The following is a 13,202-nucleotide window of genomic DNA, read 5'->3' on the forward strand; positions in this document are numbered from 1 at the left end:
CAGACAGCAAGGGGACCTGTGGCTGCGGCCAGCAATTGGCAGAGAGCTCGGGGTAGGGAGGCCGGCTCCACGGTGCCTGCTCTCCACCCTGCAGTCACTGGGCTGAGCATCTCCTACCTCATTTTGTCGCTTCCTTTGATCAAATTGAAGGACCTGCTCCTCACCTGAGCTGGAAGGGAGGCCGTCTGTGTCCTCATGTCCAGATGTCCGTTAGTGACCTCGGGAACATTAGCCCAGGGCAGTGACTAGTCTGTGTGGCCCCTGATCGGTTTCCCATTCCCCCACCCAGGTTCAGGATAGAAATAGTGGGGTCTCCTAGGACCTGTGCTAGGAAGTCTGAAGGGAGCCATCCTCAGGGAAGGTGGAGCTGCGGGCTTTGGTTAAGTTCACAGGCAAGATCGAAGTGGAAAATAAGTCAAGAGTAGTGGAAAGCCCAGGGGAAAGGAGTTGCTTTCGTTTTAATTTCCCAGGGTAAGCTAATGTCTGTGGGGAGGTGATGAGTGGTATTCGATTCTGATGGGTAGGTTATAGTAAAGCAGGAACATTAATTTTTTTTTTAAGGCTAAAACTCCCAACAGAAATGACTATTGATCATGCTCTGAGCCTGAAACCAAACTCATTTGGTCATTTGAGCTTTTGTCTTCAGGCTTGACTGATCGAGAGGGGTGTTGGCAGAGGCTTAATAGCCTGCAGTGAAATTTTATTTCATGAGGTCTGATTTGTGGTACGAAAATCACATAGAAGGAAAAAAGCACAATTTGAGTTTCTGGATTAGGTGGTAAGAGTCATTTTTGGCAGCACAGGGAACAAGTCCAGGGCCCAGGGTTTTCTGGGGCAGATGGTCAAGAGGTTCTTCCAACTATGTAAATTTATAATGCCAGAGTGTTAATCTCACAAATTAAAATGTAAGACATGTTTAAAGTATATACATTTTTGACCCACAGCTAAGAAGAAATCTTCCAGAAATTGCCGACTTAACTGTTTTCTAAAACTTCTCTCTACTGGGGCTTGATGAGAATTTTAATCTTTCTGTGTTATCTGTCAGAGTTGTTGACCTGTTAACTTCAATTTCCCTTCCCAGAAATGCTGTCCTGCCTCCCCTGGGCTCCTCCCAAGTGCAGCAGCAGGGTCTCCTGGCCTCTCACCCACCTCTGTGCTGAGTGAGCACAGAGCAGGTGGGCTCCGGTAATTGGTTAGTGTTGAGTGAGAGGGGTGCTCAAGCTCAGGAAGAAAGGAGTATTTTTTTGGCCACATTTTTCTGTTTTAGGAGTTCTTTTCTACAAGTGAGTTAATTGGTACTTCAAGCATGAATGAGAGGTTTTTGGTTTCTTGTTTTGGCAACAGTGAGACAGGGGCAGGTATGTGGTTCAGCCCTGTCAGCCCCTTTTCCTGCCTGTGATTGTGGGGGTCACATCAGTATCTCAGTGGTGTGATGCTGTTGCTAAGGGACTGAGTGGTCTGGCCAGACAAGTGGGAAACCTGGAAACTGGCTTTAAAACCCCTCCTCCAACCACCATGATGATTTCAGGCCAGATTCTTTGAGGCTTGAGAAAAGGCTTATCAAATAGGTGATCCCTATATTGAGTTAGTGTGGGCTGATCCTCCAAGGATCCTTTGAGCATTCAGCAGATGACACTGCTCAGAAGACAGTGGCTGTGCTTGGGGACTGCCACTGGGCAGGCCTGGACTCTCAGTGAGTGCCAGTCTTCTGTGAATCTCCTAAAGGAAGTCCTTACCCACTTTGCCATTCTTTTTTTAAAGATGGAATTTCAAAAATCTTAAAAGCTGGTATTTGAATAGCAATTAAACCTGATAAATTCTTAATTATAAAATGGTTGAAAGTGAAAAGTCGCTCAGTCCTGCCCGACTCTTTGTGATCCCATGGACTATACAGTCCATGAAATTCTCCAGGCCAGAATACTGGAGTGGATAGCCTTTCCCTTCTCCAGGGGATCTTCCCAACCCAGGGATTGAACCCAGGTCTGCCGTATTGCAGGTGGATTCTTTACCAGCTGAGCCACAAGGGAAGCCCTAAAAAGTGGTTAGTTAGATTCTTTTTTCCCAGGTTAATAGTTTATAAGCCAACGTGCCAGTTTTTCTTTTTTTCTTTTTTAACTAAAGTATGTTTTGGAATTTTCATTTGTTTTTCCATTTTGGGGCTATTTGTGGAGTGTCTAGAAAGTAACCAGCTGTTTTCCCAGTAAGGTCTTGGTTCCAGGAGTACAAAGTCCTGGTGACGCTTTGGGAGGTGCTAGACCAGTGTTGTCTTCCTAGAGCAGAGCCTCAGCCTTCTCGGATGGCCTACAGAGCTTGCACCCACCAACCAGAGGGGTGTGGATCAAGACACTAGCACCCCCTACTAGAAACAGTGCACTGAGTTCTTTCAGCCAGGGCTTTTGACTTTGGGCTGGGGAAGGGAGAAGTCGCTGTCTTCTCACAAGTCGAATGGGAAACCCTGTGGCTCTTTGCGCCTGTGCGTTTGGCTGCAGTGAGAGTGGTGGGGGTGGTGGGCCGGGGTGTTGATTTTATCAGGTTAAGGAAGAACTCCAGCTCTAAAGTTTCTTTATGTTTCGTCTAAAAAGCTCTGAAGCCAGGTTTTTAGAAAGGAGGGACCAATTCAGAGTAGAGGGAGAACCTGGAACAAAGGCTCCAGGGTCCCAGCGGGTGGGAGTCTGTGTGTGCAAGCCTGGCTTCTCCTCACCAGTCATGCCAGGCTAGCCTGGACCCCTGAGAGTCTCTCTCCTCACTACTGGCCTCTTTGCCCTCCTCAAATCCTTAAGATGTCCTTTGTGGAGAGCACTGATAAAGTTGTCCTCTGAACCAGGTGTCTTATACCAAGACATCTTCTCCTTGGTTTCCTTAGTCAATTTCTTTTAATCAGTGCCCCAGTCTCCCCCCTCAACCCCCTAAATTCTCCCAGGGCTTCTCTTTTCTTGGGTTTATCTCTTTTATACCACCTTTTCTTCCTTCTGTTTTTATCCTAATGCCTTCTAAGTTAATCTTTTCCCTCTCGTGGGCTTTTCTGTTGGGTCTGATGATTCTTGGTCTGCAGCCAGAAACGGGGCCCTGAAGTAGAAAGAGAACTGGGAGTCTGAGCCTTGCAGCCTTGTTCGACTCTGCCCCTTGGGTCTCAGCTTACCATTGCTAGCCTGAAGTCCAGCCATCTCCTCTTGCAGCCTCCAACTGGTCAGGAACCCACACCTGCCCTCACTGTCACTGGCTCCCTTCTTTCCTTGTGGACCTCATGTGTGTCCTAGGATATGAGCTCTGCTTATAAAAGTATGATTCTGTTTTATATTCCTTATTCTAGTTTTGCTAGAGGCAGAAAAGACAGAAGAAATTGCTTTCAGAAGGACTGTTCTTAGGACTTCCTTGGTGGTCTAGCAGTTGAGACTCTGTGCTTCCACTGCCAGGGGCTTGGCTTGTGTTCGATCCCTGGTTGGGGAACTAAGATTCCCCCATGCCATGTGGTGAGCCAAAAAGTTAAAAAAAAAAAAAAAAAGAAGACCATTCTTCCAGGGGCAGAGCAATATATAAGACAGCACTGGTGACATGTGCGTTATTATAGCAGAACCCTGTTACATTTACAGTCAAAGGTGATCATCATCTACCTTTGGTAGTTTGAGTTTCTTCCCCTCTCTGAATTTCTCCCCCAGCGTTCTGGGGGGTCAGGAATCTGGCCCTGAAAGGGGTCTTGGAGGAAGGTCTTCTTCTCTTGCTACTTCTGAGGATTCGATAGCTCCCCGGCAGCACACACCTTCATGTGAAGGTGGGCATGTGATCCGGGAGGCTCTGCTTAGGAAACTGGATCTCTTAATTGATAGAGTCGGCTCCTGTGCTAGTAATGCAAGCTGTTGGTAATTACAAAAAACCTACTGTGAAACTCATCTAAAATAAATGAAGAGTCAGCACCGTGGATTGTAAATACAGAGGAAGTTATGGCCCTGGCTCTGTTTCCCGAAGGTGAATTATTTCTCGCCAGCCCCTAAGTTTTCCTTCTCCCCATTGTACCTGGGACCCCGGCCAGTTTACCTCCCTCCTCTGTCCCATTTTAATGGAAAGCTATCCAAAAAATGCAGTGCATTCCCAAGTCAACTGTTTGGGATTCTCCATTCCACTTTTCTATGAATGCAGAGAAGTGAAAGGTCTGTTTACTGTTTAAAGAAAACAGTGAAACATGTGGGAAACAAAAACTTGGGAGTGAAAACCAGCCTGATGAACAGAACGTGTCTGCTTTTCCTGACTTGGATTTTTTAAAAAGGAGGGCTGTTCAGTACTTTATTTCGCATGTATGTTGGCATGTGAAGCTCTCTAGACCACCACTTACATATGCCATGATAGATGGCTGAGGTATTTGAGGTTAAAATCTCTACTCCTTTGGCAACATGTACTTTACAGGCATACCATCCCCCCTTGATTTAATAGGCAGGATCTCTGGTCTGTGTGTGCTTTTATGTGACTTGAAAAGAAACTGACTAGTCCATTTAAATAGATTTCAATTAGGATAATGGCTTTGAGACATCTCACAATGGTACATTTTCTAGACTATTTAAGATAGAATTGTCAAATTATAGCAAACAGAATTAGAAATTATTTTACAATTTTCTCAGCAGATTGTAATTTCCCCTTTGGTGTTATCTGAGTCATTCTGGAAATAATAGCATAAAGGTACCTTTTTCTAAAAACTTGATTATTTTCCAAATACAATGGTACCTTTTGGTTTAGAAGAAATGCTAGAGGGAGATGGTAGTCCAGGAGAACAAGCAGAAGACAGTAATTTTCAGCCTTTCATTGTACCTTTGGTCACATTTTTGGAAGAAAGACCAAAAATTGCCATTTGTGTGAAAGAACATTGGTAACTGGGTACACGTGAAATGACAATGAGATTTTAGAGTAACAAAGTCACTTTCTTCCATGGCTCGTAGAAACAAAGGGTGTGTGATCAGCAGGTCCAGCATCTGGGATTGATGGAAGTGAAGAGTTTGTGTAATCTGTAGTATATTTAAATTTCCATGTTAGAAAAACCTCACAGAGAACAAATTTATTAAAACAAAAATTAAAAAAAATTTTTTTAAATGGGAGGGCAAATGTACAAGTATTAATTCTTACAGAACATTGAAAATTCTTTAATATCTAGGACACAGTGTGTTGAGAGGGTCAGAGACCAGTGGAAACAATGACTTTAGGGTTACATTTTGATGTAGAAATGCTCAGTCAAAGATAAAACTTGCCTGGGAGGAAAGTTTCTATGGAGATGTGTCCTGTATCTTGAGTGATGTACTGAAGCATTGAAGATTCAACATTAATTTTGATCTTGCTGAGGAAGCTGGATAAAATAATGTGTTTCTGAATTAAAAAAAAAAGAGAGAAACAAAAACCCAGTAAGTTATTATGACATGTTACCGGCTTGCAGTGGAAAATGTCAACATCCAGGAGTCCAAAGCAAACTTAGGAATCAGCATCCTCAGTGCAGACCTCGCTGACTCACCATCTTGATTTCAGGGGCTGTCATAGCTGTGAGGTCCAGCGGCCTGTCGTCAGGCATCCCCAGGAATGTGGGGGATCTGCACCACAAAAGGAGTATGGTAGCAAGTACTGCCGATTCCTAGTATACTTCCTGGGAAAAAGTATTTGACTCCAGGCAGGTCCTAACTTGTTAGAAACTGGCGGTGGCTCTGAGAAGCTTTGCATGCTTACTTAATTGTGTCTGACTCCTTGCAACCTCATGGACTGTAACCTGCCAGGCTTCTCTGTCCATGGGATTTCCCAGGCAAGAAGACTGGAGTGGGTTGCCATTTCCTTCTCTAGGGGATCTTCCCAACCCAGGGATTGAACCTGCATCTCTTGAGTCTCCTGGACTGCAGGTGGATTCTTTACTGCTGAGCCCTCAGGGAAACTCGTTTCCTAAAATAACCCAAAGGAAAAAGTTCTGCTGCCCTTTAAGTGGTACTTTAACTGCTTTTAAGCCATGCACTTTTGAGTCTCTGAACCCTATGAGATCTCTCTAGAAAACCACACATGTACACACAGATCAATTTTGCATGTAGACATAAAAACCCTTGATTTACAGTAAGAGGCAAGTTTTTGGAGAGAATTTTAGAAGGGAGTTTGCTGCTGTTACACCATTTTTCATTGGAGGGTTCAGGCTGTGTCTTGAAAATGTACCTTGTGCGTTGTTGGACAGTAAGTTTGAACAGGGCTGGAAGCTGCGGCCAGGCCTCATTCTGAGAAAGTCGTGTGACCTGAGAGTAGTGCTTCTGGAAGGTGTAGCTCCCTTCCCCTGCAGAGCTGGGCCCAGTACTTCCCATTAGGGACTTTGGGGAGAAGGTTCTTTTTGTCTAAGGGCAAATTATGTAGAAAAGCAGTACCAACTCTGCATTTATTTCCCTAGTTATCTATGTGTGTTTTCCCTTAGAGTGGAAAGACAGATACAGCCTTTGACCCAGTGGGTTTTTTAATTTGCTAGGTAAATCGCTTGTTATATTAGTTTTAAAGGAGGCATTGCCTGCTTTATTATGGCATAACATGACTTCAGAGTTCTCCCATTTGAGAATATATGTGTTTAAGCAAGTACCTTGAGAAAACTGCATTTGTTGGATTTGTGTCCTGGCTTCAGATCATCTGTTGCGCATTCCAGCAGCCTTCCTGTATGAGGCAAGCTGGGAGCCTGACACAAGGGCAGGCCCGAAGCCGCAGGTCTGGAGTCCTGTTGTTAGCAGCACTTCTTTCATTTCCACTTCTGACCCCTTCCCGTCACCTCAGTGGATGGTGACTTGCAGAGGAGCCTTTATGCCAATGAGGTCTAAGAACTCAGCACCACTCAAGAATATTTCCCCTTGTCTTGAAGGATCCTTATCTTTGACACAGCATCCAGGTCTGTATAGTCAACAGTATGGTTTTTCCAGTAGTTATGTACAGATGTGAGAGTTGGATCACAAAGAAGGCTGAGTGCCAAAGAATTGATGCTTTCAAACTCTGGTGCTGGAGAAGACTCGTGAGAGTCCCTTGGACGGCAAGGAGATCAACCAGTCAATCCCAAAGGAAATCAGCCTTGAATATACATTGGAAGGACTGATGCTGAAGCTCCAATACTTTGGCTACCTGATGCGAAGAGCTGAGTCATTGGAAAAGACCCTGATGCTGGGAAAGATTGAGGGCAGGAGGAGAAGAGGGCAGCAGAGGATGAGGTGGTTAGATAGTATCATCGACTCAGTGGACATGAATTTGAGTAAACTCCAGGAGGTAGTGAGGGACAGAGGAGCTTGGCATGCTGCAGTTCATGGCATTGTAAACAGTTGGATCCAACTTAGTGACTGAACAACAGCCAGGTTTCCTAAAAGAAATGCATTTTCTGAGCGGAAACAAGGTACAGAGTGGTCCTGTGAGAGGAGAGGGACCATGCCTACAGTCCTTAGTTAGGAAGGCTTATGTTCCTGGGAAGGGTATTACTGAGTAAAGAAGATCTGGGTTTTAAATTAGATCTCACTTGTTCATAACAACAGTTATAATACGTTACATTCAGGAGCTAAAACCTGATGCCCAGTTTCTAAAAATATACTCAACTGTAAATGACAGGTTTATCTTCTCTACTGTATGAAATTTTCTGAAAAGGACATAAACAAGTTACTTAGGTATTATATATAGTGTTCATTCATTCATTCAACCAGTAAATATTTTAAGTGTCTGCTCTGTACAAAAGTGGGGTGACAGCAGCAAATAAACTACGTTTCTGCCTACATAGAGATGTATTCTGTGAGGGCAAGAAGTAAGTAGCCATATAACATAGTGTTCTGAAAAATAAAGAGAATAAAGGGATGGGCAGACGTTCTTGGAGAAGGTAGTCAAGAAGGTCTTTCTGAGGAGGAAGCATTTGAGATGAGTCCTGCCATTATTTTTACTGCCACGAATTTGGGGGAGTAACAGTTGTCTTTGAGGCCGTGGAATTCAGTGAGGCTTCTCTGCAGAGACTGTGCTGACTTTGAAGGACCTTTTGAAGAGTCAGGACTTTGGCGTCAGTGGCCTTTTGAGGAGGTGATCTGGCCTTATCTGGTTTGGTGCCCTCTTTTCCTTACTGTCAGTTTTCTTGCGGCAAGAACAGGAGGAGAGATGAAGTTGCTGCTGACTTCTTGGCCGAGGTTCAAAGCAGACTGAGCATCTCCCTGCTTGCTGTCCAGTTGGCTTTGAGCTCTGCCACTGTACCTGGCTTTCTGATGTTATCTGTGCCCAGCAGTCTTGAAAATGTGTGAACCTGTTTGTTAATTTTTGCTCTTGTTGCCTTTGCCTAAGGAGACGAATCTAAAAGAATAATATCAAAGAGCGTGTTGCCTGTGTTTTCTTCTAGAAGTTTTATGATTTCAGGTATTACATTAAAGTTTTTAATCCATTTGAAGCTTATTTTTATATTTGGTATAAGAAAATGGTCCAGTTTCATTCTTCTGCATGTAGCTGGCCAGATTTCCTAACATCATTTGTTGAAGAGGCTGTCTTTTTCCCCATTGTATATTCTTGCCTCCTTTGTTGTTCATTAATTGACCATATACGTGTTAGTTTATTTCTGAGCTCTTTGTTCAGTTCCATTGATTTGTGTGTCTGTTTTTGTGTCGGTACCATACCATTTTGATGATTACAGTTTTGTAGTACAGTTTGAAATCAGGGGATGTGACACATCCAGCTTTGTTCTGCTTTCTCAAGATTGCTTTGGGTATTTGGGATCTTTTGTGTTTGCATATGAATTTTAGGATTTTTTGCTCTAGTTCTGTGAAAAAATTTCATTGGTATTTTGATAGGGATTGCATGAAATCTATAGATTTTGCACAGTAAAGGAAACCATGAGCAAAATGAAAAGGCAGCCTACTGAATGGGAGGAGATATTTGTAATCGATACACACATACACAGGAATATTACTCAACCATAAAAAAGAGTGACATCTTGACATTTGCAACAACATAAGTGGATCTAGAGTGTTTTAAGCTAAGTGAAATGAGTCAGAGAAAGACAAATACCATATGATCTCACTTTTATGTGGACTCTAACAAATCAAACAAACAAAACAGAAATAGATACAGAGAATAAACTAACTGGTGGTTGCCAGAGGGGAAAGGAGTATGTGATCGGCAAAATGGGAGAAGAGGATTAAGCAGTACAAACTTTTAGTTATAAATTAAGTCATGGGGATGTAATATACCACATAAGGAATATAGTCAATAATATTGTAATTATTTTTTATGGTGATAAAAGGTTACTAGACTTATCATGGCTGTCATCTGTTAATGTGTTTAAATGTCTAATCATTACTATACACCTGAAACTAACATAGTATTGGATGTCAACTATACTAAAAAAAAGAAAAATTAGGACATTTTAAAAATAAATAAAAAGTAAAAATAAAATATATGAACCGACTTCTTCACCTGTCACTTCAGGAGGACTAACCACCTGCTTGCTTTCCCTGGGATGTTCGCCACACCACATGACCTGAGCTGGCCCTTAGTCCCAGACACAGGGGGCCTGGTTATAGGGTGAAATATGGCAGCTGTTGGCCTAAGGCTGTTTTTCATGACATCACTTTCAAGCATTGAATCACAAAGTTATGAAACAGTTTTTTAGGGAGCAGTGAACTATGGAATGAGGTTCGTGACATTGTACAGGAGACGGGGATCAAGACCATCCCCATGGAAGAGAAATGCAAAAAAGCAAAATGGCTGTCTGGGGAGGCCTTACAAATAGCTGTGAAAAGAAAAGTGAAAAGCAAAGGAGAAAGGAAAGAGATAAGCATCTGAATGCAGAGTTCCAAAGAATAGCAAGGAGGGATAAGAAAGCCTTCCTCAGCGATCAATGCAAAGAAATAGAGGAAAACAACAGAATGGGAAAGACTAGAGATCTCTTCAAGAAAATTAGAGCTACCAAGGGAACATTTCATGCAAAGATGGGCTCGATAAAGGACGGAAATGATATGGACCTAACAGAAGCAGAAGATATTAAGAAGAAGTGGCAAGAATACACAGAAGAACTGTACAAAAAAGATCTTCACGACCCTGATAATCACGAAGGTGTGATCACTCACCTAGAGCCAGATATGCTGGAATGTGAAGTCAAGTGGGCCTTAGAAAGCATCACAAAGCTGGTGGAGGTGATGGAATTCCAGTTGAGCTAGTTCAAGTCCTGAAAGATGATGCTGTGAAAGTGCTGCACTCAATATGCCAGCAAATCTGGAAAACTCAGCAGTGGCCACAGGACTAGAAAAGGTCAGTTTTCATTCCAATCCCAAGGAAAGGCAATGCCAAAGAACACTCAAACTACCGCACAATTGCACTCATCTCACACGCTAGTAAAGTAATGCTCAAAATTCTCCAAGCCAGGCTTCAGCAATACGTGAACCGTGAACTTGCTGATACTCAAGCTGGTTTTAGAAAAGGCAGAGGAACCAGAGATCAAATTGCCAACATCCGCTGGATCATGGAAAAAGCAAGAGAGTTCCAGAAAAACATCTATTTCTGCTTTATTGACTATGCCAAAGCCTTTGACTGTGTGGATCACAATCAACTGTGGAAAATTCTGAAAGAGATGGGAATACCAGACCACCTGATCTGCCTCTTGAGAAATTTGTATGCAGGTCAGGAAGCAACAGTTAGAACTGGACATGGAACAACAGACTGGTTCCAAATAGGAAAAGGAGTTCGTCAAGGCTGTATATTGTCACCCTGCTTATTTAACTTATATGCAGAGTACATCATGAGAAAGGCTGGACTGGAAGAAGCACAAGCTGGAATCAAGATTACTGGGAGAAATATCAATAACCTCAGATATACAGATGACACCACCCTTAATGGCAGAAAGTGAAGCGGAACTAAAAAGCCTCTTGATGAAAGTGAAAGTGGAGAGTGAAAAAGTTGGCTTAAAGCTCAACATTCAGAAAACTAAGATCATGGCATCTGGTCCCATCACTTAAGGGGACATAGATGGGGAAACAGGGAAACAGTGTCAGACTTATTTTTTGGGGCTCCAAAATCACTGCAGATGGTGATTGCAGCCATGAGATTAAAAGACGCTTACTCCTTGGAAGGAAAGTTATGACCAACCTAGATAGCATATTCAAAAGCAGAGACATTACTTTGCCAACAAAGGTCCGTTTAGTCAAGACTATGGTTTTTCCAGTGGTCATGTATGGATGTGAGAGTTGGACTGTGAAGAAAGCTGAGCGCTGAAGAATTGATGCTTTTAAACTGTGGTGTTGGAGAAGACTCTTGAGAGTCCCTTGGACTGCAAGGAGATCCAACCAGTCCATCCTAAAGGAGATCGGTCCTGGGTGTCATTGGAAGGACTGATGTTGAAGCTGAAACTCTTAATACTTTGGCCACCTAATGCAAAGAGTTGACTCATTGGAAAAGACTCTGATGCTGGGAGGGATTGGGGGCAGGAGGAGAAGGGGACGACAGAGGATGAGATGGCTGGATGGCATCACCGACTCGATGGACATGAGTTTGAGTGAACTCTGGGAGTTGGTGATGGACAGGGAGGCCTGGCGTGCTGCTATTCATGGGGTCGCAAAGAGTCAGACACGACTGAGCGACTGAACTGAACTGAACTGATACTTCCACCAGGGCTTCCCAGGTGGCTCAGTGGTAAAAGAATCTGCCTGCCAATGCAGGAGACATGGGTTCAGTCCCTGGGTCGGGTGGATCACCTAGAGGAGGGCATGGCAACCCCCTCCAGTATGCTTGCCTGGAAAATCCCATGGACAGAGGAGCCTGGGGGCTACAGTCCATGGCGTCGAGAAAGAGTTGAACATGACTTAGCAGGTAAACAGCAACAACGCTTCTGCCAGTGATGCTGTGCTAAGATGCTTCGGTTGTGTCCGACTCTTTGTGACTGCATGGACTGTAGCCTGCCAGGATCCTCTGTCTGTGAGGTTTTCCAGGGAGGAATAGTGGAGAGGGTTGCCATTTCCTACTCCAGGGGATCTTCCTGACCCAGAGATCGAACCTGTGTCTCTCATGTCTCCGATATTGACAGGTGGCTTCTTTACCACTAGCAGCATCTGGGAGGCCCCCGCAGTGATGCTGCCACCATATGATACATTTTTTCCTATGTGCCATGTTAATGAAGCCCACAGTTGTTCCTGTTACCCCACATACCCAGGGTACATTGACAACCAGTGTTTGTTTAGGGCCACCATGGACAGATCCATTGCCAAAAGCTTTCCACTCGTCCTCAGACATCCTGTTGTTACCGTTGCCCCTTGGCAGACAAGGAAACTGACTTTGGTCAGGGAAGGAAGGGGTCTGGCCATGTGAAGAGAAGCCTGTACAGGAGCTAGTGTAGAACTCTCTTCTTCCCCACACAGATGCTCGGAGGTCGACTTTATTTTTCCCATTTCATAGATGAAAACATGAAGCTCAGAAAGATCATGTAACCTGGCTGAGGTCATGTAGCTGGTGAGGGGCTGAGCTAGGGTTTGCACACAGTCTGAATTGGAAACTCAGGTTCTTCCCACCCTACCCGGTGCCTGCCTCCTCTGCCAGAGGCCACCTGCCCCTTGCTCCCTTCTTCCCTTTATAACTCCGCCACCACCTTCCTCTTTTTCAGTATCTCCTCCGTCACTTTGCCCAGCATCTGAGCTAGTGGCCCAGCTGACTCTATGCTGGGCTGGGTGTTGTGAGCCAGGCCGGGAGTGCCACATTAAGAAGAGCTGCTGTTTCAGGTACCTGGAGGGTTAATAGACTTTAAAATACTTGTGACAAACTAAACACACAGTTACACACCCACATCTATGTACATATGTAATGTGTATGTATATATGTGTGTGTGTATCTGTATTTATCTCCATAGAAGAGAGTTAAACTCTATATCACTCTAGCATTTCAAACATACATTGTTTAAGCATTGTGTTTTCAGTGTGGGGCTTCCCTGGTGGCTCGGGCAGTAAAGAATCTGCCTATAATGCAGGAGATCTGAGTTTGATCCCTGAGTAGGAACAATCCCTTGAAGAAGGGAATGGCAACCCACTCCAGTATTCTTGCCTGAGAAACCCCATGGACAGAGGAGGCTGGCAGGCTACAGTCCATGGGGTCACAAAGAGTCGGACATGACTGAGGCGACTAACACACACACAGTATGGTTACTAGTTTGCATTGTCCCCCTCATTTATCAGGATTCTATTTGCATATCGCCCCATTTCTCTGTAGTCCTTACCTGCTTGCCA

The 13,202-nt window shown here is 44.0% G+C and overlaps 1 protein-coding gene across 4 annotated transcripts in view; it reads left to right on the forward strand.

The window, feature by feature from the left end:
• Positions 1 to 13,202, forward strand: part of TEX2 (testis expressed 2) — a 110,744-nt gene that overhangs the window by 12,942 nt on the left and 84,600 nt on the right. The window contains exon 2 of one of the 4 annotated variants that reach the window (XM_025279827.3): positions 12,587 to 12,701. The exons of the other annotated variants lie outside the window; for them this stretch is intronic. The gene's annotated coding sequence lies outside the window, so the exon portion shown is untranslated. The remainder of the gene's footprint in view (positions 1 to 12,586; positions 12,702 to 13,202) is intronic. 4 annotated transcript variants of the gene reach the window in all.

The sequence above is a fragment of the Bubalus bubalis genome, chromosome 3 (assembly GCF_019923935.1).
Source record: "Bubalus bubalis isolate 160015118507 breed Murrah chromosome 3, NDDB_SH_1, whole genome shotgun sequence".
In the NCBI taxonomy this organism is placed as follows: domain Eukaryota; kingdom Metazoa; phylum Chordata; class Mammalia; order Artiodactyla; family Bovidae; genus Bubalus; species Bubalus bubalis.